The sequence below is a fragment of the Epinephelus lanceolatus genome, chromosome 5 (genome assembly GCF_041903045.1).
Source record: "Epinephelus lanceolatus isolate andai-2023 chromosome 5, ASM4190304v1, whole genome shotgun sequence".
NCBI classification, from domain to species: Eukaryota; Metazoa; Chordata; class Actinopteri; order Perciformes; family Serranidae; genus Epinephelus; species Epinephelus lanceolatus.
This window is the reverse complement of record NC_135738.1, coordinates 5664570-5689221: the sequence shown is the minus strand read 5'-3', so window position 1 is coordinate 5689221 and position 24652 is coordinate 5664570. Positions and strand designations below refer to the sequence as shown.

At 40.4% G+C, this 24652-nt stretch overlaps 1 protein-coding gene across 4 annotated transcripts in view; it reads right to left on the bottom strand.

The window, feature by feature from the left end:
* mgat4c (mgat4 family member C) overlaps window positions 1-24652 on the bottom strand; it is a 188089-nt gene that overhangs the window by 160584 nt on the left and 2853 nt on the right. The gene's annotated exons all lie outside the window — the stretch shown is intronic.

Below are 24652 nucleotides of genomic sequence, written 5' to 3'. Positions count from 1 at the left end.
CGGGACAGACTTCAATAATTCATGAGCTGAATTTAAGGGGTGACGGCAGATGTGTACCTGAAGGAACGACACACACAGAAGCAGAGGAATTAGATTTTCTCGGAGACACCCTGCAGACGTTGTGTACGTGTGTGTGTATCTGGGGATAGAAATAGCAGAAATGAAAGGATATCAACTAATCTCTGACATTTATCGATCTCTCTCAGCCACCGAGGAAATGCGACGACATCAACAGGTCTGTGTTGCGGCTCGAGGTGCACGGCCTGGCACCGACACCGGTCTTTTTTTTTTTTCAGAAAAGAGATGAGTAAGCTGGTTAAACAGAGCCAAAAGCTCTTGTGCCGATGTAATGTATCACCGTGAAAATACTTTAATAATAGTAATGCCTGTGTTTTGGCCTGAGAATGAGCACAATGAGCTCTGAAAGCTTGAGTCATTGAATCTTTAAAACAACCTCCCAACCTTTAGACACAGTGTGTACTTTTGGGAAATGGACTGTAAAATTCCTTTAAGCAGTTTTGACAATTTGAACACTCCGTATGTCCCAAACAGCAGCAGAAGAGCCCTCTCCTCTGCTGCCGTGTAACTCTGGGTTGGTGTCCTGAATCTGTGTCAATTTCGAGCCAGCTCCAAACTGTTGAGAGCCAAAGGAATAATCTTTGATGTCATAAAGTTTTCTAACCAGAGGCGGCTTGGCTGAATCAGTTGGACACTGACTTTGTAATCTCTCTGAATGCAGAGTCCAGTTCTCGGCTGACAGACAGCACTGAGTTGATTTTCACTTCTGTAGCAGCCTTGTCACAGTAGGTTGCGTAACTCCTGGCATATCGTGCCCGAGCCAATATCAGTGTCATTTTCTCCACATCAGACCCGCTGTCAGAAACGCAGAGCGCTTAGTGAGCCTCACCGCGGGCATGCAGCACCATTTAAAATGAATGAGACCAAACAAAAGTCATACAACAAATTCAACCTGCTGCAAGTGTGAAGAGTCAGACTGATTATGATTTCAGCTTCAGTCTGAAAAAGAATTCATCTGATGATTATTATTATTATTATTATTAGCACAATATATGAAGTATATTTACTTTTTCTATTGTGGCTTACATTATTTCTATTTTACCCAAACACTGTGGCTGTGATTTCTATCAGTGTGATCATTTTCAGACCAAAGATTCACAACAAGACGAGTTGAATCAAACAACTTCTGTCAACACTCCACTCTGCAATGTTCTACAGCCAGCAGCAGCAACGACCCACCGCTGCAGCAAGCCAACACGCTGTCTGCGGTCATTTTGACTTGACCAGTGAACATTCAGAGTTTCTACAGGTACCAGACACATATTAGTCTGGGGCTGTTTAGTGGCCGTTTTGGTAAGCAACCGGAACCAGGGCGAGAGAGACAGGATCCGGAAATCGATGGATGCACCTTTCCATCAAAATAAAAGCACCAAGTTAATAAAAATGCGGTGAAACTTTTTAATTTAAAGTAGGGCTGTACCCAAATATTCGGATATTCGAATATTCGTTTCTATGGGTAGGTATTCGTTATGAAAATTTGGTATTCGATATTCGTTTATCTATTTCCTTTTTTTTTTTTTGTTACTTTTTTTTTGGTGCTAAATGTAGTCTTTTTGTTGTTGGTAAATGTAGGTTATCAATAAAAATCAAAACTTTTAAATTGCATTGTTAAAAATGTGAAAATACAGTATAGCCTACCAATGAAGCTTGTGTGCACGGCACGCTTGAGCACATCCGTCTGAGGCTGTGGATCAATGCCAAGCTTTACCACTTTATCACTATTCCCTCTAACTTGTAGCTGTGTTTTTGTTATCTTTTGAATTTATTATGAATTATGGAACCGTTTTTGTCAACGTTTGTTTCCCCCGTTTTGTACAATAAATTATTGTTTAAAGTTTCAACAAGTTTCTGCCAGGCTCTTCCCCGTTCCCCGTACGTGAAGAGCCTGGTGACGCGAGGCTACACACATATACTTAATGCTTTAGGATATTGTTGATGTAATGAAACCAACTTTAAGTATTAAGATTTTAAGACACATAAGCTCTTTCTTATTGAAGCTTTGCAGGTAAGTAATATATCAACAGTCCCCTGCAGAGGTCGGTTATGGTGATCAGAGTGAGTTAGGGTCATCTACATTTTGTCGACAGAATGTAAAGACATCTGTTCCATTCAATGGCAGGTTTAAAGATTAGTGAAGTCAGGAATGTGGAGTTTCCTGCAGAAGAGCTCGACTCATTTTGACGAAAAATAAATTAAAAAATGGATTAATGAAATAAGAAAAAGTTTGTGGCAATTAAGATTACACAAATCCAGATTTAAGACTGTTAAATGAGTGTTGAAGGACCTGCAGACTCCCTGTGAAAGACTCTGATGCTCACTGTGATGTTTATTATCAACAGTTACTATTTAAAAGTTGAGCTTTTATGTGTGAGCATAACTTAATTTAAAGTGTTGTATTGTCACAAATGTAGGCAAACCTGGGAAAACAGTTCCTCACTCAAACTATTTTGGGATGTTTTCTGCGGCTGAGCTGCAGACGCGCGGTGAATCAGCTCCTCCAGCAGTTATCTCCAGACCTCTATTCGCTGTCTGAGCACCTGTGTTGCCTGAAATTCCAGTGATAAATTAGTGACGACAATGAGCAGCTTCAGTCGCAGGTGCATCAACTGTGCTATTTGAATTTCCTTCCCAGGGTGCCTTGTACAAATGCTGACTTTTGGAGTTTGCACTTTTGTCAATCTGAGTTTCCAGTGAGCAGAATTTAACGGCTCACTGCGAGCTGTTAACAGAGGGCCTGTAGGAGGAGTAAATATCAGCACAGACAGCCTAATATTCTCTCCTTTATTGGTAAACCTGGAGCCTCCATCTCGGGAAACAATTGGAAGCAATTATTCATGAAGGTTTCATTGTTTACTAGAGTCTGTAAGAGTTTGATGTACTGCTTCGTACGGCGTTCTACATTTACCACCTGCACATGCTGCTGCGATCTGGACACAATGTTATCAGATTTTTAAAAGAATGGGGCGGCCCACAGTAAAGGACTCCTTCCTGTGTGATCCCTGTGGGCCCCCCGCCCATCCTGTCTCGATCCATGTCTCTTTCACACACCTTTTCAAGAGATGAACAATTGGCAGAGGGGGGACTAAACGATTTTGCACCATTAACCCTTTGATACCTGGAGTTACATTACTTTTCTTGTGCTGCTTTCGAACGCCTTTCCCAAGTACTTAAACCTTTGAGCAAATTGGTGCAATTTCTGAACTGAATCTGAACTTTTTTCTTTTTTTCCTTTAATTAATTTATTTATTTTTACTACTTTTCATATTTTTTTGTTGTAGTTGTTTTTGAAAGAATACAAGCCAATTTGCTCAGGTTTCAAAGGGTTAAGGGACTGTTAGTTATTTATCAGAGGAGGATGTGACTTTGTTCTGTCGTTTCTTTTGTTTTTATTTGACCCTCCCTGAAGCTACAAATATTTTTCCTTGCTCCTCCCTGAGTGACGGAGGAAAATCCATGACTCTCCCTCCACCATTAATGAGTTATTAGAGTATTAAAACTTACTCTTTGATGTTTGAAAGTTAAACGTTGGCAACTAAATCCTGAAGTTGAAAAAAACACTGGATTTTTCACTTATCTCGCGCATGCTGATCCAAACGGTTTATTTATGGCCAAATTTTAAATGAGACCCAGAATAAAGTGATTTTGTTTATCAATATTTTACGATCAGATTTGGTTATGTTTTTCATCTAATGAAAACATTCGTCATACTCGATGTGTCCAAGGACCTGGAAATTTAAAAATCCAATGATATTTTGTTTTCACAGTTTCTGGCTGATAAATTGCATCATTTTGGCGATTTAAAAAAAAAAAAAAAGATTCTTAAAGAGAGCATGCTGTTACCAGACCTCAGTTCTTTAGGTACTGACAAATATGCCATGTCTTAAAGAGGACTTTTGGGGTGATGTTTTCCAGGCACCACAACCAGCAGAAAAGTTCGAGAAAATCTGGGAAGTTTTTGGTGGGGGACATGAGGTATCCAAATATAAATGAAACAGTGGCAGTATAGCGGTTTTACTTTTTTCAGACAAGGAGATTAGGAGATGTTTATGGAGGTATTTTTGTGTCTTTTTGTTGCAGTCATATAAAACTGTTTTGGGAGCATATTTCTTGAACTGCAATCAAAAATCAAATGTGTAAGTAAAAACGTGTCATCATTTTGTTTATGAATCAGTGCTCTTTGCTTGCAAGTTCACCTGCACTTAATGGGCGGGGCCTACGCTGATGGATGAGAGAAGAGTTTCTATTGGTGGGTTTGACGTGGCTCCAGAGCGTGCTACACCCACAATTCCCTCTCTCCCACTGGAAACGCTCGACAGTCGGCATTACTGCTGCACCCTGGGACATCAATGGTACTGACCGTTACACCGTCGAATAGTTCTGCCCTGGCTAAACAAAAGCAATCTACATGCACAGTTCAAATAAAACATTCTTGCTATTATTAGTTATGTATAAACGTACCTGCTCATTGACTTTCGCCACAGCTCCCGCACTGAATTCCCCGTGAACAGAACTCCCATGTTGCTTTGCAAGCTGTCATAGAGACGTGTCTTACAGCTTTTGGTTTAGGCCCCGCCCACCAGGTTCAGCTTTTTTCTCGCAAAACTTTTTGACTTGCAAATGAAAAAAAAAAAAAGACTCACAAACAAAACTTTAGGATTTGCATTTTTAATCAATAATTTTTTACTTGCAATAAAACATTTTTTGATTGCAATATTGATACTTTTGCTCTCAAACCTTTTTTTTAATTGCAAAACCTACTCTGTTTGATTGAATAATAAAGAAACAAATGTAGCTCCATAGATGTTACTTTATCTTGACATGTTTCAACTGTCAACTTCAGTCTTCTTCAGAAGTGTCATCTGACGTGCGTTGTGACGTGTCTTTGTCAGCTGGTGTTTTCTTGAAGGCGTGACCGGCCTGGCAAATCGGTCAATGTTTGAATTTGTTGCTTTGAAGCAACAAATTCAAACATTGCTTCAAAGCAACAAATTCAAACGTTGGATCAAGGAGGCCATAGAGATCAGGAAGCGAGCCAGAGACACCATCAGCCGGGATGAGGGGGCTTTCATGCTGTCGCACACCTGGGACTCTCTCCTCCAGAGACCATTGGGCGGCGGGGGGCACCGGTAACGGCTTCAAGAAAACACCAGCTGATAAAGACACGTCATGACGCACGTCAGATGATGCTTCTGAAGAAGACTGAAGTTGACAGTCGAAACATGTCAATGTAAAGCAACATTTCCTAATGTCTTTGTCTGAAAAAAGAAAAACCTCTTTATTATTTAATTGAGTAGATAAAATGAACCTAATGGAGTAGACTTGCTTTAAAGGACGCTGCAGTTTGTCCAAAACATATCTATTTTGGGAGCCAGTGGGCTTCCGTTGGCGCTCCCTTGAGATATAGGAAAATGGATCCAGACGGCAGTAATGATTGGGCGGCAGAATATTCTTAGGAAGTGGAAAGCACCTGGATCACCTGCTTTTCAGGATCAGGTAACTGAAATGGGAAAAGTTGCTGGACATCATGTAGGAAGTGTAACAGGCCAGAACAGTATTGGCTTCAGTGGGGAAAGTATACTGCTTTTATAAATGCAAAAGTGTGTTTGCCTATTCATGTTTCTTGCTATGTATGTTATTTTATGCTCTGTACGGTGACTGTGGGTGTTTTGAAAGGTGCCTTTTAAATAAAATGTATTATCATTATTATTATTATTATTATTATTATTATTATAATAAAAGAGTAAGGGTAGGGTGGAAGGAAAAGTATAGTCAGGTGGATTGTATTTTTTATTTATTTATTTTTTCATTGTTAAAAGTCCTCATCTGGACTGAGGTTTAATGTACTTATGTATTTTATTTATTTTTCTATATAATTCCTTGGTGTTCAGGGGTGGTGTTGGATTAAGATGTATTGCATTTGCATTTTGCATAATGAAAAATAAAAAAAGCAGGTCACAATAAAAAGGCATGCCCTCCATTTTTGAAGACAGCATGCTCTCAAACCACCCACAGTAAAATTAATACAAAATATGACCATTTAAATTTGTATGCCCCTCCCCATGCAGCGCTTAAAAATGACTAGACATGCCTCCCCCTTTTTGCACCACTCCCTGCCCCCTCATTAAAACCAAACGGTCCCTAAGGTTTGAGAGATGCCTCAATTTTAATTTAGTTGTTCTAATTAATTAGGAATAAAAACAAACTTTTTATTTCAGGCTTTCTGAGGGCCCCCCTCTCATTGGGGCCCACTTTCCCCCATTACGACGCCCCTGGACATCGCAAAGTAAATTTTTCAGACGAAGCTCAGGTGTAACTTTGAAATCCTGATTTTTTTTTTTCCAAACAGGAGCTTCAGGAAAAATGAAAAATAAATAAATAAGTGAAGCACGAAGGGAACCTGAGTCGCCTTCAGGTCTACATCTGTACCGTCAACCTCAGCACACCTCCTCTCACTGATCAAAGCTGCTTCGTGCCTTCGTCAACAGCTGGTGCGCATGTTTGGAAAAAAACAGAGCGAATGGCAATATGGCACGACGGTTATGCAACCTATCTCCACTCGCCCTCCAACCCATTCTCCAAACAAACACAGCTTGCCTTTGGTCTTTATTTCACTGTCACTGATGCATATTTCATGAGGGAATTCACTGTCTTCCTTTGATTCTTTGGCACTTTGGTGCTGCTGTCGAGCAATCCATTAGCTCCCATTATCATCTCTACAGTCCTAATTACACACAACAACAAGACCCTCACAACTCTAATGTACTGCAGATAACCCGTCAGTCCTCCTGACACACAGAATTATAACAAGTGTGATTAAAAAGTACAATTAAAACTTCTCTGAGTGAACAAAAAATGTATCGTTGAGTCTAAACATCAGAAAACAGGAGCAAGTGATCGTTGACAGAAATGATTAGTCGCTTATTAAATAGCTGTCATGTATCTATCATAGTACAAAACTTTCTGGCTTTTTACTGAACTGTATTTATTTTACATTTTAATTATATTTTTATTTATCAAATTCTGTTGCCTAACTAGAAAACATTAGATATTTTGACTTTAATACTTTTATAACAGTTTTGCCTTTTCTCTGTTTGTATATCTCTTTTCTTTGTTGCTGTAATTGACTCGATGTCATCAGGTACATTTAAGGACTGTCCAACAATTCATTTTGTTAACTGCAATTACTTAATTAATCACATGTTTGAAAATCCATTATTTTGCATTTCAAAACAATTTTGAAGCCCCTATTAATGGGCTGAGATCGTTTATGATTCTCTTGACCTTAGTTTTGCAGCGTCTGGTATAAATATTCTGTATGCAGGGTAAAGCAGCGCCAATGGTGTGGCCAGCTGAATGAACCACTCTTCACCACGTTCAGTTCGGTGCTGTTTCCAAATATTTGATGCATGTAAACATAGTGATCGACTCAGAATATTTAAAAAGATCAGATCAGAGTCCTGCTCTGGGTCGGGTAAAAAGCTGCGTAATACAAGTAAAAATATGTATATAACTTCACGGGTAAAAATGAACTCCACGTTGACGTTCAGCGGATGAGGACAAAAATCTATTTTTTATTTTTCAGAATAAACCAAAGTAAAAAGCTGTGCAGTATATGTGTAATATTTTAACATCTAAATCACTAGCACCAAGCTGCAGCTCCTTTATTTTGAAAGTCAGTGACACAAGTGTAACCTTTGACCCCTTTTTCACATTGGTCACCGACGTGGAGGACTCCAGCCATGAAACTTTGCAGCCCGAGGATGAGGTGGCAGCCTACATGGAGTTCAAGACACCCAAGGAGGATCCTTTGGAGGTTTGATGGTGGTGGAAGGAGCATGCTAACATGTTTCCTAACCTGGCAGTGATTGAATGTTTTCACCATCCAGTCAAAGAGACGTTCAATTCAAGAACGGAGAACCAGCTTAATGTGAGGGACTGGAGCCTGGGGGGGTTTGATCACAGCTGTACTGAAATGGGACGGTTCTGGTTCTGAGCTTTACAGGTGTGGGCAGGTGCCGGTTTTCTTGTATAAAAGGTGCTGTAAAAATAAAGTCTTTTATATCATGTCATGAGGACACATTCTCTGTCCTTCCCTTAAGCTTTGGATTTTCCTGCCTTTCCCACACACCTGATCCTCACACCCACCTGCACACCTGCCTCTCATTCCCACATTAGGCCACGCCCTTCTGCACACCTGCCTCTAATCAACCCCAGTGTGTATATAAACCAGCCTCTCAGCACCTGTTGGTCATTTGTCTGATTGTCTCTGGCTGTACTTTGATTTTCTGCTCTGTCTCTGTCTGTTCCTTCTGTCACTCAGTGGCATTTCTTCAGACTGACCAGTATACAGCTTTTTTAAGCTCATGCTTCCGAGTCCACGCCATACTCACCTGAATCAAATCATAGTTTAACACTTGTGTTTAATGACGGGTGCCGGTTGGGTCGCGGGACTTTTATTAACAGACGCAGCTTTGACTTAGACATAATTACAGATGACCGGTCGGGTCTGGCACTGAGCTTTACGGGTATGCAGGTTTTCAAAAATGGACCTGTGCAGGACCCTGGGTCAGTTCACCCAAATAACAAAAGAACAAACAAACCCAACCAGTAAAACAACCAGTAAAATGCTGATTCTGCCCTCATGAAGCAGATCTGGTTTTGGATCAGGAAGTCCTAATAACAGATGAGCTGTGTTGGGATATCAGCATCGATATCATGAGAGCATTGTCTGTAATTTCTTGTTTCATAATGAGCTTTGCCAATTGATTTATTTTGATGTGCCAAGATCTTGAGGTATTTTCCTCTGAAACTTCACACCAATACAAAGGAGATTAAAGTAATTTCGTTTGTGCTCCTCAAAGCTCTGAAAAATAATAATTTAAAAACTCACTGTCAGCCGCTTTCACAGGGATTATCCCTGTAGTAAAATGTATTCCCAATGAAAACTGTCACTGGTGTGTCCATTGTATTAAGGCTGGAAACAGATGTCAAAACCTCAGCACATCAAACCAAAACTGTCCACATGTGTAGACACCGCTCTGACTGACCCTTTACCTCTTAATAAATTATAAATATTCCACACAAAAAGATGAAACATTGAGAACAGCAGTCTGTCTTAATGGACCTGAACTCAGCAATAATCTGTGTGAGTTCAGCCCTTCTTGGCTACTAATGGGCGGAAAGTCACATTATGCTAAATGAGCAGCGGAGGGAGAGACACTGAGGGAAAATGGCCATAGAGACGGAAGATAAAGCGGGGAAAGCGCACTTCAGTGAGTGTAAGATCATTCCACTTCAAAACACAAGCAGACTTAATGTTGCCATATAGGCAACTTTTCCCCTGTTATAGACAGCAGATCTGCTGAGCTGAGTGTTCCTATTTGAACCCTTTATATCTCTGAGCTGTTACACTCCTCTCTCTGTCTCTGAATGGAAGGTTTATGCTTCAGTTTAATGAGTATATCTTTATGATCAGACTGCTGTGGTGTCATCTGTACAACCTCACCTGGTACATTATTCTAAAAAGTAACATTTCAGTAGATTTAATACTTAAATACATTTAAACCCTGTCGTTATTTTTGAGGTATTTGTATTTCCATTTCACCTTTTCTTCTGACTGTACTACATTTTACATGAAAGACTGTAGTTATTATTTACTAACATGCTCAGCGTATAAAATATTAAGCATTATATTAGATTAAAATGCAACCATGTCACCATGCAGTATAAATGAAGGTACTGCACATTTCTGCAAGCCAGATATTTTAGCTTCAAGTATTTTGGCTTAAAATACTCGGTATGGTCGCAACAAACATGTCTGGAAATGTCCCGAACTCTCATTTAAAAATACCCACTTTTGATGCTACAAATGCAGCTGGACATGCCCCAATTGTCGTTAAAAAAATACCCTGTTTGGTCGTTACAAACAAGGCTGGATATGACCTTAACTCTTGTAAAAAAGCACCCTGTTGTGTTTTCACAAACACAGCTGGAAATGCTCTGAACTGTTGTTAATATATCCACTTTATTCATTACAAACACGACTGGAAAAAATTAATAATAATAAATACAAAGTGGGAGCTTTAAGGCCCAAGTTGCCTTGTGCGCTCGTGGAATGTGCATGGAGGAAGTATGTGATGCACGCAAAAAAATTAGGGCTGTAGTCAACCAAAGAAAATCTTGGTCGACTAAAGTCGCACATAATCTACAACTAATCAATTAGTTGTGGGGGGGAAAAAATCTGCACGTTATTTTTACTTCTGCGGTGGTGTGTCTGTGTCACTCTGCAGTTACACCTCCAAAATACTAGTTGGCGGTTGAGGACTGTGTTAAGTGCTGTAAAGTTTAGTTCAAATCAAACTTTATTTATATAGTTGATTCAAAACACACATTAAACACACATTAAACATGGCTTAATAGAGACAATTTCAAACACAAGTATGCAAATTGGCTTCACTATAAATCGCAGAACTGACAGACAAACACTTGTCTTTATCTGGACACATTTCCCCCACCAATACAACATGCTAACGTTATTAGCACAAGTCTATGGCATTTTATTCTAGGTGTGTTCGAAATTGCGCCCTATCACGGATATAGTACACTATATAGTGTGTTCGCCATTTTGTAGTGTTGTTCGAATTCTCCGCAGTTAATTTCATTCACTATATAGTGGACTATAAAATACCCACAATGCACAGCAAATGTGAGTGAACAAACGATGTACCCTACATTTTACTCCCGTATACCACAATGCAATGCTGTCGTCTTTTGCCAGAGGAGAAGAAGAAAAAATTTCAGTTAGTGTCCGAAATCTCATTCAGTCGTTCCCCATGTAGTGCACTATATAGTAAACACGAAATAGGGAATAGTGAGTGAGTGAGTGGACGGTTTCGAACACTGCTATTGTATAAACTAGCCTAGCGTCTAGTGATCTTTTCCTCTTCTCATATAAAACCAGGGACAACAGCAACATGTAACAAAGGCAACAGTACATAATGTGGCTCCATTACAACTCACAACATTCACAACAACAACAAAACAACTGTCTTATACTAAACACGTTTTCCAAGCAAATACAACATGCTAACGTTATTAGCGCCAGCCTATGGCATTCTACATGGTATACATTAGCCTAGCGACGAGCGGAGATTTCCTCCGCTCATATGAAGCTATTTTAGTGGAGGCTTTACTGTCTTCACAATTTATTGTTTCTTATCTGTGAAATACAAGTAAATACAAGCTTCGTTTCCACTGAGGGAAATGGTTTCAGCTTACAGAAACAGACAGGAGGTCTGCGTCACCACGACGCTGAGTGTGAGGGTGGGCGAGTTCAACTTTCTGTCAACATTTTCACAGGTAACTTAGCCTGTCCCCCCGTCGAAGGAAATAATGGATTAATCCTGGAGAACTGTTGATGTAGCACTTTTCTCCTTTATAAAAGTAACACAGTGATTATTCAACCAATGAGAATTTGGTCGGACGAGAGCATATCGACCAAATAATCGACTAGTCGACCAGGAGACTACAGCCCTAAAAAGATACCCACTTTGATGCTACAATCTGAGCTGGAAATGTCCCAACCTGTTGTTGAACATGACCCTGTCTTGCCATCACAAACAAGGCTGGATATGACCTAAACTCTCATAAAAAGTACCCTGTTGTGTTTTCACAAACACAGCTGGAAATGTTCTGAACTGTTGTTAAAACATATCCACATTTGTCATTACAAACATGACTGGAGATGTCCAGCCTGTCTTTAAGCCTTTAAGAGACACCCACTTTTGAGGCTACAAATACGGCTGGATATGACATAAACATTCGTCAAAAATATCCTGGAAGCTGGAAATGCCCTGAACTCACATTTAAGAATAACCCACTTTTGGTACCACAGACATGGTTAAATATATCCTCTTCTGTTGTTAAACAATACCAGCTCTTGATGCTACAAACACAACTAGAAATATCCAAACTTCTGTTAAAAAATGACCCACTGATGTTGCTACGCATGTGTCTGGAAATGCCCCGAACTGTTTTTAAAAGCCATCCACTTGTGTTGGTCTTAAAAATGCTCTGCTGCTGTTTGCTGCTTCTTCCTCCTCCTCATGAGAATCGGCTCATATACGTGTAATCTGAACGACATACATAACACATCTGTGGATCGGAGAAACGTACAATGTCCACATTGTCTTCTGGCAACTGGGCTGCTTACACATTTCTGTATCAGTGATAATAATCTGACACAACTATCTTAAAGAGTCATTTTACTTTGATTATGATAATAAATCTGGCTAATAACACTTAACTACTTTTTACAAGACTGAGTGCAGGACTTAAAACTCTTTTACAAATGACGTTCTTACTCTTTGTGTCAGTCATAAACTGCGGCAGCTTCACCCTCTGACTTCAGATTTAATAATTGACAGACATAAAGATGATAGAAGCAGCCACTCTAAATAATACATCGACATAACAATCAGCCAAACTCATAATGACAAACTTCTTGACTTCACTGGCGGTATGCTGAGTAGCTGTCTTTGGCGTCTGTCCAGCCTCAAAGCGAGTGAAGGACTCAGTGTTGAATGAATCACTGTACGAATGGGCGACAGTCTGCTCTCTGACAGCTGAACTAAACCTCCACAGCACATGAGGTTCACACATACGTGAGGCGCTGGAGAAGTTACAGCTCCTCTCTTTCAGCTATCGCTACAAAGAGTTTCCCCTAAAATAGGCTGTGAACGTGGTTTTGAACCCATCTCAAAGGGAGTCAAAGTGAGGAGCCAAATCAAACACGGGGTGTAAAAGGGAATTGTTAAAGCACAGATGAATCATGGGAGGAAGTGCAGTGGATTGAAAAACCTCCAACAGCTACAGTTTCATCTGTTGTCATACTGGGCCTGCTCTTGTTTTAATGGCCAAAATGGCTCCAAAATTTAAAATGAAAAGCCAAAATCATGGTGTGACACTGTCAGACTGTTTTATAGCACCTTGAGGTTGAGGTTTAAACTTTAAGCACTGATGATAGACAAAAGGCTCACAATTCTTGTTTCATTTTGTTCACATGTTCAGGAATTCTGGATATCTTTCTTTATCACTCCATAAATCAGAAAACATGGTCAACAGCCAGTCATCCTGTAAAAAATACCTGCTTTTGTCACCATGAACACAGCTCCTAAACGCTTCTTAAAAAAATACAGTTATGTTTACAAATGCAGCCAGAAATGTCCCAAACTGTCGTTAAAAAATTACCCACCTTTGTCGCTACAAACACAGCTGGTAATGTCCCAAACTTTACTAAAAATACCTACTTTTGTCGCTACAAACACGGCTAGGAAATGTCCCAGACTTTACTAAAAATACCTGCTTTCGCCGCCACAGACACAGCTGGTAAGGTCCCAAACTTTACTAAAAATACCCACTTTTATAGCTACAAACATGCATGGCTAGTAATGTCCCAAACTGTCGTTAAAAAAATTACCCACTTTTGTCGCTACAAACACGGCTGGTAATGTCCCAAACTGTCGTTAAAAAATTACCCACTTTTGTCGCCACAAACACGGCTGGTAATGTCCCAAACTTTACTAAAAATACCTGCTTTTATCGCCACAAACACGGCTGGTAATGTCCCAGACTTTACTAAAAAATACCAGCTTTTATAGCTACAAACATGGCTAGTAATGTCCCAAACTGTCGTTTAAAAAATTACCCACTTTTGTCGCTACAAACACAGCTGGTAATGTCCCAAACTGTCGTTAAAAAATTACCCACTTTTGTTGCCACAAACACGGCTGGTAATGTCCCAAACTGTCGTTAAAAAATTACCCACTTTTGTTGCCACAAACACGGCTGGAAATGTCCCAAACTGTCGTTAAAAAAAATCACCCACTTTTGATAACACCAGGCTCAAATGTGTTCAGACACAAAGGTTTTAAAGAAGAGAAATTTTGGATATCTCTTTTTATCACTCCATAAAACAGGAAACAGTCAACAGCCATAAAAATGTTCATTTTTCATTTTCACCATGTTTTTAGGAATAAAATGTTCCATAAATCAGGCTATGAATGATATATGAACAAAGTCCTCTGTGAAAAGCTTCAGTATATAGACAAAAATAAAACTGGAAAGTTTGGTGGATGTTAGAGTTGCTGAGGTGAATATTTCTGCCTCCGAGTATAAGAAAAAAACATTTTGAGAAAATGTCCTATAAAGATATGTTTTGTAAAATGTCACACATTTTTTGACAAAACATACAACACCACAGGAGAATATAGGAAACTTCATACTAACAGAAATGACGCTTCCCCAGTAACTTACTTACAGACAAGAACATCACTTTTCGTATTTTCTGACATGTTATGTTTAATTATGCAAATGAGGCGTTATCTAATTAAATGTGTTCTTTGTGCATAAATTTCCAGAACAGAAATCTGAAGTAAAATAAACCTGAATGTGTATTTTAGATGTTTTCTTTCTACCAGTCTGATAGACGACATGTTATGGAGTCAAAATAGCCCAAAATCTTAAAACTGACCAGTGCATCAGAAACGTTTCAGGAGTGTCTCCTCCCTAAGCTAAACTTTAATATCCCAGACTATGAGTCTGCTTTTTCTGTTTTTCTCTCTCTCAGCGAGGTGCCCCTCCCAGTAGAGTGTCTGAGTCTGTTCAACAAGACCGACAGGCTGTTCTTCAAAAAAAAAAAGTGTGATTTATAAGCATGAATGTGGACGAAAACCGTCCTCTGCACTCTGAAAATATCTGCTACATCAGTTTAAAGTAACTCCAGACCTGATTCCAGCTTAAACTTAACTGTCAGTCACTGAAATTATTGTACATGCAGGTACAGATCTGTATGGAGCTTGATCTTTTACCTATGACCACCAAAATCTAATCACTCTATCATCGAGTCCAAGTGAACATTTGTGCTAAATTTTAAAATTCCCTCAAGATGCTATTGAGATATCGCCTTTACAAGAATAGGACAGACCCACGTATGAACATAATGCCTCCGGCCCCGACTGTCGCCACCGCAAAGACATAAAAACAAAGTTCTCAGATGTTACACCTTTGTCTAATGTGATAAATAACAGATCTGATCCGACATCAAATGCTCACCTCCAGTTCTTTACAGTTATGACAGGTCAGTGATTGAATACCGGGGGAGTTAAGGGGGGCTTACCCCATCCGAAAGAGACCTGGGGTCTCATTTATAAACACTGCATATACACAACACAAGGTCTGAAAGAGGAGAACGCCACTCCCACGGAAATGTTGTGATCTATAAAAACAGACTTGATGGGAGAAACTTTGACCCATGCTTATGAACATTTTAGAGACGGGAAATTGGTGACGCAGAAGGTGAGATGGAAGCCTGATTATAGAAACTGTAGAATATTTTTTGGTGCACTGGTGAATATTTCTTGGCTTTTGTCCATACCTACATTTTTAGTATGGATCCAACGCACTGTTTCATAAATGAGACCCCTGAGCTCCACTGGAAAAAAATAAAATTTGGGCGTCAAAAAACTTGTTTATACCATTTCTAAAGCTGCACTGAATGATACAAGAAATTCATATAATCACATTTAAATCATGTTTTGTGTAATTTAAACGTATATGCAGCTCTGACCTGCCGAGTGCGGCTGACTTTGTGTTCTGTCAGAAAGGTGTGTGTGTGTGTGTGTGTGTGTGTGTGTGTGTGCAGGAGGCTTTTCAGGCATCGCAGCTAATGGGCTGCTTTCATATGTTGTTTTGTTCGCCTTTTGGTAATTGCCATGCCAGCGCATTCAGTTCAGCAGCCTCTCTCATCATCTCTGCCGCGCATTAAAGCTGAGTATCCCCTCTGTCCATCAACATGCAGCGAGGCTTTACTGCTCCGTCCCGTCACACACCTTTATACGACAGGCTCCTCCTTTACGTCAGACACAGAACAGAGTGAAACAGAAGGAATGTAAGAAACAACCGCACACGTTGTTTTTAATTTTTTCTTGTGCAATGGCAGATAAGTGATGTAGAAACAAGACTTAAATTTGTGAGCTGTAATTTTATTTCATGTTTTTGCAATATTTGGTTCAAGGCTGCTATATCTACTAAAGTCTCTCTCAGCAAATAAAAAGTATTAAAGGAGCAGACTGACGCTGAAAAGAACACTGCAGCTGTACCTAAACATTTATTAACTTTAACAACTTTGCAATGAACAGATGAGTTTTACTTTTCATTTCTCCCTACCTATAATTACTACCCATCCACATAAGGTATAGAAAACTTGATGGTTAAATACATAACAAACCAACAAGAAGAAATGATCTTTCTAGTGTCTGTTAGTAGCTACGATTCTTGCTGTCGTTTAGCACTAACTGAATATATCTGCGGGGGCTGACACTGTTGGCTGCTGTCAGAGGTTGGCTACAGTTATTATGTTACGTACAGTAATGCACCTTAAATTGTTAATGGCTTAGTTAAGTGAAAATGGAGGTGAAATGGAAAGAAAATAGATTCATTATTTTATATATAGTGTCACCAAAGGCTCCTTTTGGCTTCTAAGATGCACACTGGACTTTCAGCTGTGGCACAGACAACCACAGCTCTTGCCCAGTGTGTAACCCAAAGTCAGTATTGTTCTGTCAGGAAGCTCCATACCGAGACAGACGGAGCCTGCTGTTTGTACTCTGCAATCATTTCATCTGTGTTTGTGCACATTTTCTGAAAGTTTATGGATATATATGATAGCAATCCCAGCAGAGAGGCTCAAGCGAGATATGACCGTAGTAGATGGCAAAGCAATTTAAATAATAGCAGAACGGAGCAAATCGCTAATATGTAGTGATATAAAGTGAAAAGAAGTGTGTCAGGATGTAAATAATGGCCTCACAGATCAACACCGTCTACACTGCTTGTGTTTAAAGGTACAATATTACGACTTGACTCCACCCTCTAGTGCCATCTATTGGCTGTATCTATGATATCATAGACGACACATGGAGGTATGAGGGCAGTGACATTTACGTTTGAGACAGACGTATTTATTTTCATATGTAAAGGGAGAATAAATGATCCTGAACATAACATTATGTCACTTTCGTAGCTTACAAGGTAACAACACATAATTTAGGTATGAGTCACCGGGCAGGCACTGACACCCCTCACATGACGTATGACACCTTATGTAATAAAAACGCACTTATTCTAACCCAGAACGTGAACTTTTTTTAACTTCACCTAAACCTGACACAGCAACACTTCACAACATTAACCACGTTTTACTGTGTTTCAGCTAGAGACGCTAAAGGGTGCACTGTGTGTCACTATAAAATGCCGAGGGGCAGGACAAAGTGTCAGCAAGTAAAGTACGTTATGTCAACGTTTGCTTTTGGTTTCACACAGGACACAAACAAGTCTCCTCGGTTAAAGTCCTGTGTTGATTTGACCCATTCACCACACCAGCCTCCCTCTTACGTAGCATTATGACCCTACTGGTAGGTGTAGCAGGCCCCAGATGTACACAGCTGCTAACCAACACATCCTCACTGTGACCTCGTCACATGTCCACGTTTGGTCATGGACTTTCCACGTCCAAGGTACCCTGGGTGTGTTGGTTGTTGATGTTCTGGGTCGCCGTGTCAACTTCAGCCTGTTACATGCATTGTCTGTTTTCAAAATACACTTCTGTTTTCACAGGAAATGTACGGTTTGATACAGTCTCTTTCAAAATAAAAGCACTACGTCGGTACACATACAAATTTATGTTTTTTTTCCTTCAACAACACACACACAAGGTTAGGTTTAGGAGAAAAGAACAGGGTTTGGTTTACAATCTTACAGGAAGTGAAAGTCAGTGGTTGTTGGACCCATTCACCACCACTCCCATCTGCCCATACTTGAACTGTCATCTTAACTTGTTGTCCTGCCTTGTTTCCCCCTGACACTGCTGGGCACCGTTAAACAAAACCAGCGACTGACACACTGTCGGTGTCTGAAGCCAGAGACTGACCAAGCGCCGGTTTTCAAAGACTGTGGAGTGAGACCAGGTTGTGCTGCAGCTGATAACGCTCATTCAGCCAAGTGATGAAATTCGGGTGATGAGTTTCTGTTGGAATCTCAGGATCATTATAAAAGTTCAGGTTATTAAAGTAACTGCACAAACTTCACCAACAGATGCTGGCAGTCAAGGTGAACTCAATTAAAAGACGCTGGGTGCCTGACTACAACTGTTTCTGTCTTCCTGAAGTAAAAGCAAACATTATGTGGAGCATATGGGGGTGAATATTACACCCAAAGCCTGAGAACGTCTCCTCTCCCCTCTCTTAATAAACATGATATTCAAGCTTTTGCATGATGCTCACTGAACCAGCTAAGCACTTGACGGCAACATCAATGCATCTCCGAGTGCATGAATATACAGTCTGGATTCATGCCTGGAGTGTTTCAGCTCCTTCCTCTGATAAACTTGGCATTTGCACTAAGCATGCTGTAAGTACGGTCCATCCTTTTACTCATTCAGCCGGGCAGGAAGTCAGTCATATACTCCGTCATTCACTCAGCGCTGGCATTAAGACTTCTCCTCACAGCGGCTGAACACAGACCGGAGCTGGGATCCGCTATCACTGAGGCAGCCTTCATTCTCCGACGCCTTACGCCTCACTTCCTCCGTGTCACAGCAGAGCTCAGTGGCTGCCCGATAGACTCCAGCTGCCCACACATTCATGACCCGCACCACCTCAGATAATCAACATGGTGAGACACTGGGGGGCAAGAGTACGGTCAAGAGGCAGACCGACAATTATTTGTGGCATTTGTCTAACCTTTCACGGAGAAATCAAGTGAGTGGCTGCCTGGACTACCTGAGTGGATGCTGTTGCAATCATCAGTGTCTCCAAGGAGCTAAAAGTTCAGTGAATCTTACTTTGCCAGAAATGTCAGTTTTTAAAAGCTAATTCAACTCGAGTCTTCATTTCAAATGTTCCCAATAAACAACAGAATAACATTTGCTGATGGGGAGATATTGTTTCAGCTCTTCAAGAGCAGTTCAAGTGATGATATCGTACAGCACACACCTGAGAAACTGATACTGGGAAACTATTTTAACAAGTTGAAATGGAGTAAAAGTGAAGTTTAAGTCCCTGCTGACAGAGTCTGGAGGATAAATAAGATTTCTGACTGAATTAGAGGAATAAATGTCTCCCTTGGATGGACAGTTTTATCTCCTCTGCATAAAATGTCTGTGTTAGCTGTGACAACAGAAAAAAGCCTGCGTGTAATTCCATCCAAAAAGTAAGAAGGATTAGAGTTCTTTAGGTTTACGTTCTGCCTGATCACACAGGGTCAATGGAAGCCTCTCCTTCCTTTGGAGAAAAATGACTTTATTTAAATTACTTGTACTGTCTGAATGGATGCAAAAGCATGACTCGTTTTATTTAAGAGTCTGGTCTTTTTTAGCTTAAGTACGCCGGCCTTTCAGCACCAGCCTGTTCAGTATGACCACAGCTACACGGCACAGCACAACCCTTAATGTCCCAGAGAGTGGACATACGGCGCGCTTGTGATTCTACCCGAGGTGTCAGCGTCTACTGGACGCGGCTCTTTTTCCGCTCTACTGTCTTAAGACACCTGGTCTGTTTTTTTTCTGGTTCACCTCTGAGGCATGGAATTCATATGTCAGTGTCCTGTATATAAATGCCCACAGTATTTAACCCTTTTCACTCTGCAGTTTCGTTTTGCTTATTATGATGTCACTTCTTGGAGTATCCTCAAATGCTTCATATCCCTAAAATCTGTACAACCTAAGCTAAAAGAGGATGTAAGTCAATGAACTATAATAATTTATTAATGTATTGAAATTGTGTCATAAATTACGACGAAAAAATCTGACACATTTTTTCATCAGATTTTATAGAATAAAAACACCAAACATATTAATCCAAAAGATTTTGAAATGTAGAAGCATGACCAAAATAATTCTTAACTTTCTAAGTTATTTGAACTATATAAATTATTCAATTTTTGAGAGATGCCCATTTATATGAGCAGATTTAAAGGTGTTGATAGATTCGTCATTCATTCCTCTGACACCACCATGTTTTTGCGTGGTTTTACACCACACGTAGCATAGCGCTATGACATCATGACCACACATAACACGATGACATGGAAGACCCTACAGACAGAAGCCATAGCTTTCTGCTGCAAAAAGAATGAATGCTCTAATTCTTACAGTTTATATTTTAGATTGATATATTACAAGAATACGCAAACAATAATCTCCTGCATATTATGGAAAAATTCTGGCGTAATTCCAGTGAACTACAACATTTGCACTGCATTTAAGGTAACATAAGGTCATAATGTTATGACGGGGAAGACAGAAGGCTCACCTTTCTCCTGCTAAAAGAACGAATGCTCTATCACAGTTCTTATTTTAGATCTATTTAAACAGGATCGTGCAAACAGCGCTCTCTTGCAGACACCTGCAGGATGTCCGTTTTTGAAGTGTTAATCACAGCTTTCATGTGTTAGAGATAATTGGTCATGATTTTAATACACAAGCTATTTTTCGTGTTGTTTTGCTGATACACCTCAAGGCCATAACTTCACAACTATGCAAACTGCCCTTATAGAAATTAGGGCTGACCTTCGAATCCATTTATGGACATTCGAAGCTTCGGAGCTCAGAATGAATTTAATTCGAAGCATTCGATGACGGGGGGGGGGGGGGGGGGGGGGGGGATTAAAAAAAAAAAAAAAATTATGGCGAAAACGTAGTTTCTTCCAACAATAGAATTAAGATAAAAATATTCACAAACAAAATAACACTACACACACTTTGATAAGTAGTGTTTAAATTTTGATTGAACACTAAATAAAACCCTCGGCGCATACTGCAGCATGATCAAACAGATGCCCAAGTCAGAGCATCAGAAGTGTCTCTGACACCAGACTCAGAGCGGACCGGTGGAACTGGAAAATGCATATTAGGTCTACTAGTTACTACTTATGTTTTTCAAGTGATTTCCCAAATTTGTTGTTGAGTTGTGATATGCCAATTGCTTTAGCAAATCTGGCACTCTGCTTTCTGGGGGTTGTCGGGGCATATTTTAAAGTGCAACCACACATCTGATGACCTCTTGGACATGTCTGCCAGCTCTGAGTGTGCCCGTTGTCAGTATCGGACTGGTGGGGGTTTGTGTTGCGGTTAAGGCCTCCCCCCAAAAAACGGGAAAAAAAGCGCTGAAGCTTCAAATTTTTTTTTTCACAATCGAATCCCGTGCCATCGAATGAAGCTTTGAAGCTTTGAATTTTTTGGGTCAGCCCTAATAGAAATACATAAAATGACCACAACCTCTTAACACCGCATTATGTGCCGTCACCACGGAAACAAAGCCAATGGACAGTCGATTAGAATCGTTTGACATAATCGATGACCCAAATGTTATGTCATGTAATGAATGGTGGTTAATGTTACCACCCCAGAGGAAATATTAAGAGCTAGACAGTCCACTGAGGCAGCAGGTCAGGATGGTGGATAGGTCACACAAAAACAGGACTTTCACCCAAGAGACCGTTGTTTGTGTCCCCTGTGAAACTAAAAGTAAGCGGCGACTTCTTTTAACTTCAATCCTTTGCATAGTTGGATGGGTCCAACAACCACCAACTTTTACCCAGGAGGCCGATGTTCTCTTCCTGTAAGATTGTAAAGCCAAACCCTGTTCTTTTTTCCTAAACCCAACCACGTGTGTGTGTTGGCTCAACGTAACCACGTGTGTTTGTTGTTGAAGGAAAAAACGTCAGTTGGCGGTGTTGTACCAATGTAGTGCTTTTATTTTGAAAGAGACTGTATGCAAACTGTACATTTCCTGTGAAAAGAGTTGACACAGCGTCCCAGAACGCCAACAACCAACACACCCAGGGTATCTTGGATGTCATATGTGGACGTGGAAAGTCCATGACCAAATGTGGACATGTGACAAAGTCGAAAACTTATGGTCATTTCACATTGTCCCATGAGGTCAGGTTGAAACAACAAACATGTAGAGTCATATAATTTTCCTGTATTCCTTTTTCTCTACTATCTTTCTCAACATAAAAATAAGCCAGCAGGTAAACAGGGTTGCAGTGGTGAAAAATCTCCAAACAGAGTTGGCTGTGTTGGGGATGGGAAGCCAGTGAGGGATCATGTCTTTATCATAGCTCAGAGAGGCCTCAGCCCCTCTCACAGCCACATCAGTGTCAGAGCGGTGAGGCTGCAAAACATTTAACTATTCAATTTACTAACAGCAACATTTCTGTTCATGCTGCTATTGATAGAAAAATCTCTCCACACACACAGGAGCTGTTCGTCTGTCAGGAGTCGTCTCATCAATGCAGAGCTCCGCAGTAATCGTTGCCAGGTTGCCATGGGCAACCATTTTGAGAAATTGGCAACCACTTTTTAACATATAAAAAAATAGGGACAGCAAAATAAGCAACCCAGGATAAATATATTTAATATTTGTTGCATTAATATTTCTGTTACAGTCAGAACAGGAACCAGAGCGCTGCAGGAGACACGGCTGCAGGTGCATCGCTGCGTTCACTCACATGCACACGAAGACAATGCTTTTAGAGACAATGGAGAAGCATGAAGTTGTGACTGTGGGGTGAAAGTTGGACTAACCCATCAGCATCATGGATAGACTACTAAATGAGCCAACTGAGCACAAGCCAGGGGCCAAATGTCAAAAATGTCAAATGTTAAATTAACACCAATCAACCAGGAGGAGACTGAAACTGACCACAAAGAGACACAAAACCACAAAGATCAAATTACAATAATGTACTGAAATGTAATAATGTCAATGACTATAGAGAGATGCAAAACCACCCGAGTCTCTTGCTCCTATGTAGGAGAGGTGACGGGGCCCTTTGCATATCAGCGCCCAGGGGCCCACTTTATCATAACGCGCCCATGATCAACTTCACAAACTAAAGTGCAAATAAACTGACAAATAGTATCAGTAACATTGTTAACACTGTGCTACATTACAGAGAAATACAAAACCATACTAATGAACCTTCATTAATATAGGCCTATATTTTATCTACAAGTGCACGTCACACACTGAGCGAGCCGCCTGTTAATGACGCTGTGGGCTAATGGGCATGTAGCTACTTCCATGTTTCAGATGATACGTCATGTTTGTAGTCGACCAATGAAGATGAGTTTACATATCACCTTGGGTTCGTCCTTCACCTTCTCAAAATGATCCCACACTTTGGATTTCCTGCCCGACATGTTATTAACTAGCCTGTGGAATAACCGCAGGTACCAGCCCTGGAAATTACCCTGACTCCTGTCTGACTGCTGAGCGTGGACACTTCCTGTGTCTGTCCTTTCAAATTAAAGTCACACATGGTCCAGTCATATAGGTTTTCTTTTTTTTTTGACAAGGCGCAGCTCCTGTGACTAAGCAACCAATGAAATCTTGCCGATTAATGACCTTTCTGTACAAGTAACGTTTGGTCGACTGTTAGGGGGCAGTCCTACTAAAAATGGCAATTATATTTCCAGTTTTGGCAACTTAAAGTTGACGCCTGGATACTTAATTTACAGAAAAATCCAAATATTGATGCCAATCAAGTGAATCATTGACCCAATCCTATTGCAATGTATCTATCTTTTTTCTGCAACAACAGTAGGCCTATATAGATTTTTTTCACTTTTAACAACAGTGTTTCTGAATGGAAATGGATTGTAATATAGCACCATGTAACCACAGGATGGCTGGATCATATTATTACACATTGGGTAATCTCTTTAAGACAAACACTGAATATCGGAGGCAGTCAGGAGCAGCGCCCCCTGCAGACAGGAAGCATCAATGTGTTTCTTAATGAAACCGCTGATGTCCGTATTAGTTTCTGTTAAAAAGGGGCAGTCCGTCTGATTCCGGGTCTCACTGTTATTATACACACAATACATTTTTAAATCCTCAGCACAGCAGTGAGGTTTCACTGTACGGAGGGAGTTTTACTGATTCGTGTACCTCCTCAATCTGTCAGTGAAAATAAATTAATTCCAATTAACAGCGGTTTCACAGAGAGCTCTGGTAACAAGCTGAGGCTCATAGAGGGAGACTCGCCCCTCGGTGACCCTTAATGAGCCAGCAGCCTCCTGCCAGAGGAAGCCCGAGCCGCTGCACTTGTAATGAGCTGCTGTTTTTGCTACAGGCCTTTCAGATGAGCCATGGAGCTGTCACTGGCATCGCAGAATGCGAGAGAGCCGCTCCGGCAGATGATGCAATTCTTTGGCGATTTTAAGGACAATGCGTGTCTTTGGGGGTGCGTTACTGTTACAGTTTCCATTCAGCGTTTGTAAGATGAAATCAGTTATTGTTTTCATATGTTTCATATTATGGATGTCACAGAATAGAAAGCAGCTGTTTGCACTTTAAGCACAGAGTCGATACAAAGCTGAAACACAGAAAGTGCTTCTGTTCTGGTGCAGTTTCGGTTCACATGCTCTTTTCTAACAGTTGCACTAGTGAAATGCAGAGAACTGGAGTCTGTCAATGAGGACGGGCCCGACAGGCAGTCATGTTCCAGG